Here is a 5304-nt window from a genome sequence, read left to right on the forward strand (position 1 = left end):
GATAGGGATAGCCGGAGATCTGATGGGTGCAGAGAGAGCTGATGAGAGGTCAGCATGTTGGTCCATGGCCTGCTTTTGCACCTAGGTGAGCCCACCTAGATACACATCATATTCCAACCTCAACCCCTTTCACATTATTAATTCTAGCAAGATAGGGGCAGACTATAGGGATAGAGAGAGAGAGATGACAGGGATAGAGAGAGTGACATATTAGGGATAGAGAGAGACAAATGATAAGAATAAAAAGAGACAAATGATAGGAATAGAGGGATAGGGACAGATGATTGGGATAGAGAGAGAAAGAGATGATATGGTGAAAGAGAGAGACAGATGATGGGGATAGAGAGAGAAAGAGGAAGAAGACTGATGATGGTCAAAGACTTGCAGCCGATAGCAGTGGGGAGAGGGAGAGGGAGGGGGAGAGGGAGGGGGAGAGGGAGGGGGAGACGGAGAGGGAGACAGAGGGAGACGGAGAGGGAGAGGGAGAGGGAGAGGGAGAGGGAGAGGGAGAGGGAGAGGGAGAGGGAGAGGGAGAGGGAGAGGGAGGGGGAGAGGGAGAGGGAGAGGGAGAGGGAGAGGGAGGGGGAGAGGGAGAGGGAGAGGGAGGGAGAGGGAAAGAATTAGGCCATTTGGCAATTGCTGCTCCACCTTTCAATCATGTCTGATCTTTTCATCCTCCTCCTCAGCCTCACTCCCTGGCCTTCTCTCCATAACCTTTGGTGACGTGTCCAAACAAGAACCTATCAATCTCTGCCTTAAATACACCAATGACCTGGCCTCCACAGCTGCCTGAGATAACAAATTCTACAAACCCACCACCCTCTGCTAAAGGAATTTCTTTGTATCTATATCTTAAATGGACACCACTCTATCCTGAGGCTGGGCCCTCTTGTCCTACCCCTCCCACAATGGGAAACATCCTTTCCACATCTACTCTGTCAAGGACTTCTACCATTTGAAAGGATTCAATGAAATTCCCACTCATCCTTCTAAATTCCAGTGAGTACAGACCCAGAGCCACCAAACATTCCTCGTATGATAACACTTTCATTCCCAGAATCATCCTTGTGAATCTCCTCTGAACCTTCTCTAATACAAGCACATCTTTTCTTAGATGACAAGCCCAAAACTGTTCAGAATACTCAAGGTAAGGCTTCACCAGTGCTTTATAAAATCTCAGCACCACGTCTCTCCTCTGGTATTGGGAAATGTACCTGGTCAAGTGTCAGGTCTCTCAGTGGGACAGCATTTTGGAGATAGTGATCACAATTCTATCTCCTTTACCATAACATTGGTGAGGGATAGGAACAGACAAGTTAGGGAAAGGTTAATTGGAGTAAGGGGAAATATGAGGCTATCAAGCAGGAACTTGGAAACATAAATTGCAAACGGATGTTCTCAGGGAAACAGACGGAAGAAATGTGGCAAATATTCAGGGGATATTTGCGTAGGGTTCTATGCTGATATGTTCCAATGAGACAGGGAAAGGAATGGTAAGGTATGGGAACCATGGCGTAGAAAATCTGTTGTAAATCTAGTCAAGAAAAAAAGAAAAGCTTACAAAAGGTTCAAAAAGCTGTGGAGTGATAGAGATCTAGAAGATTATAAGGCTAGCAGGAAAGAGCTTAAGAATGAAATTAGGAGAGTCAGAAGGGGCCATGAGAAGGCCTTGATGGACAGGATTAAGGAAAACCCCAAGGAATTCTACAAGTATGTGAGGAGCAAGAAGATAAGATGTGAGAGAATAGTGTGACAGTGGAAAAGTGTATATGAAACCGGAGGAAATAGCGGAGGTACTTAATGAATACTTTGCTTCAGTATTCACTACGGAAAAGGATCTTGGTGATTGTAGGGATGACTTGCATTAGATATTGCATTGAGCATTAGATATTAAGTAAGAAGATATGCTGGAGCTTTTGGAAAGCATCAAGTTGGATAAGTCACCAGGACTGAACGAGATGTACCCCAGGCTACTGTGGGAAGCGAGGGAGGAGACTGCTGAGCTTCTGGCGATGATCTTTGCATCATCAATGAGGTTGGGAGAGATTCCGTAGGATTGGAGGGTTGCGGATGTTGTTCCCTTATTCAAAAAAGGAAGTAGAGATAGCCCAGGAAATTATAGACCAGTGAGTCTTACTTCAGTGGTTGGCAGTTGATGGAGAAGATCCTGAGGGGCAGGATTTATGAACATTTGGAGAGGCATAATATGATTAGGAATAATCAGCATGCCTTTATCAAAGGCAGGTTGTGCCTTACGAGCCTGATCGAATTTTTTGAGATGTGACCACACACATTGATGAAAGTAGAGCCATAGATGTAGTGTATATGGATTTCAGCAAGGCATTTGATAAGGTACCCCATGCAAGGTTTATTGAGAAAGTAAGGAGGCATGGGATCCAAGGGGACATTACTTTGTGCATCCAGAACTGGCTTGCCTACAGAAGGCAAAGAGTAGTTGCAGATGGGTCATATTCTGCATGGTGGCCAGTGACCAATGGTTTGCCTCAGGGATCTGTTCTGGGATCCCTACTCTTTGTGATTTTTATAAATGACCTAGATGAGGAAGTGGAGGGATGGGTTAGTAAATTTTCTGATGACACAAAGGTTGGGGGTGTTGTGGATAGTGTGGAGAGCTGTCAGAGGTTACAGCAGGACATTGATAGGATGCAAAACTGGGCTGAGAAGTGGCAGATGGAGTTCAACCTAGATAAGTGTAAGATAGTTCATTTTGGTAGGTCAAATATGATGGCAGAATATAGCAGTAATGGCAAGACTCTCGGCAGTGTGGAGGATCAGAGGGATCTTGGGGTCTGAATCCATAGGACACTCAAAGCTGCTAAGCAGGTTGACTCTCTGGTTAAGAATGCATACGGTATATTGGCCTTCATCAATCATGGGATTGAGTTTAAGAGCTGAGAGGTAATGTTGCAGCTATATAGGACCCTGGTCAGACCCACTTGGAGTACTGTGCTCAGTTCTAGTTGCCTCACTGTAGGAAGAACATGGAAACCATAAAAAGGGTGAAGAGGAGATTTACAAGGATGTTGCCTGGATTAGGGAGCATGCCTTATGAGAATAAGGTGAACTCGGCCTTTTCTCCTTGGAGCGACGGTAAATGAGAGGTGACGATAGAGGTGTATAAAACGAGAAAATGTACAAAATTTATTGTGTGGATAGTCAGAGGCTTTTTCCCAGGGCTGAAATGGCTAGCACGAGAGGGCATAGTTTTAAGGTGCTTGGAAGTAGGTACAGAGGAGATGTCAGGGGTAAGTTTTTTTAAGCGGAGAGTAGTGATTGCATGGGATGGACTACTGGCCATGGTGGTAGAGGCAGAAACAATAGGGTCTTTTTAAGAGATTCCTGGATAAGATTCATGGATCTTAGAAAAATAGAGGGCTATGGGTAAAGCCAGTGTGGCATGTGGCCGTGGTTAGGGTGTTCGCCTAGTGACCTGAAGGTCGTGAGTTCGAGCCCAGCCGAAGCAGCATGTGTCCTTGAGCAAGACACTTAACCACACAATGTTCCAGCTGAAAAATGGGTACCAGCACATAAAGGCGGGGGTCAACCTCATGATAGACTGGAGTCCTATTGGGGTGGGGGAGGGGGGGGAGTCTCGTACTGTCAGTCGCTTCATGCCATGGAAACTGGCCTAAGCACTGGACTGATGAGCCACAAAGACTCGTGACATGTTCAGCACATCTTTGTGGGCCTATGTTTCTGTTTTCTATTCAAGACATTGTGATATGAATATTAACATTGCATTTGCCTTCCTCACCACTGACTCTGTCTGCAAGGTAACCTTTAGGGTGTTCTGCAAAAGGACTCCCAAATCCCAGTGCATGTCAAGTTTTTGGATTTTCTCCCCATTTAAAAAGTATCATCACATTTATTTTTTCTACCAAAGTGCATGTCCATGTATTTTCCAACACTGTATTTCATTTGCCACTTTCCCTAATCTGTCTAAGTCCTTCTGCATCCTACCTGTTTCCTCAACACTATCTGTCCCTCCACCAATCCTCATATCATCTGCAAACTTGACAACAAAGCCACCTGTTCCATCATCCAAGTCATTGATGAACAACATAAAAAGAAGTGGTTCCAATACTAACACCCTCAGAACACCACTAGTCACTGGTAGCCAACCAGAAAAGGATCCATTTATCCCCACTTGCTGCCCCTTACCCATCAACCAGCTCTAACCATACCAGTAACTTTCCTGTAACACCATGGGCTCTTAACTTGAAAAGCAGGTTCATATGTGGCACTTCGGCAAAGGCCTTCCTGAAGTCTAAATATACAACATCCACTGCATCCCCTTTATCTATCCTATGTGTAATCTCCTCAAAGAATTCCAACAGTTTCGTCAGGCAAGATTTTTCATTAAGAAATCCATGCTGATTTTGTCCTATCTTGTCCTGTGTCACCAAGTGCTCCATCACCTCATCCTTAACAATTGACTTCAGCATTTCCAAACCACTGAGGTCAGGCTAACTGGTCTGTAATTTCCATTTGCTGCCTTCCTCCTTTCTTAAAGACTGGAGTGACATTTGCAATTTTCCAGTCCTCTGGCGCCATGCCAGAGTCCAGCTGTCAGCGTCCTTTACCCCTTGCAGTTTCTTAACTCAACCCACAAGGATTCAACATCTCCCGATACTATGTCACATCTTTCTACTGATTTGAAGCCACTCTTTACCAGTAGAGCCACACCTCGAAGAACTCTAACAGATTTGTCAGGCAAGATTCCCTTCACACACACACCATGCTGACTTTGACTTATTTTATCATTAGTCTCCAAGTACCCTGAAACCTCATCCTTAATGTTAGACTCCAACCTTTTCCTAACCACTGAGGTTAGGCTAACTGGCCTATAATTTCATTTCTTTTGCCTTCCTCCCTTCTTAAAGAGTGGAGTGATATTTGCAATCTTCCAGTCCTTCAGGACCATGCCAGAATTGTGACTCTTGAAAGATCATGACCAATGCATCTGTTATCTTTTCAGCAACTTCTCTCAGGACTGTGGAATGTAGTCCATCTGGCCCAGGTAACTTACATCTTAAGACTTTTGAGTTTGCCTAGCACTTTTCCCTTTGTAATAGCAATGGCAGTCACTCCTGCTCCCTGACACTCACGAATCTCTGGCACACTGCTAGTGTCTTCCACAGTGAGGACAGATGCAAAGAACCCATTGTTCAACTACCATTTCTTTGTCCCCCATTACTACCTCACCAGCATCATTTTCCAGAGGTCCAATATCAACTCTCATTTCCCTTTTACTCTTTATATAATTGAAATAACTTTTTGTAT

The sequence above is a fragment of the Hypanus sabinus genome, chromosome 1 (assembly GCF_030144855.1).
Source record: "Hypanus sabinus isolate sHypSab1 chromosome 1, sHypSab1.hap1, whole genome shotgun sequence".
Lineage (NCBI taxonomy): Eukaryota > Metazoa > Chordata > Chondrichthyes > Myliobatiformes > Dasyatidae > Hypanus > Hypanus sabinus.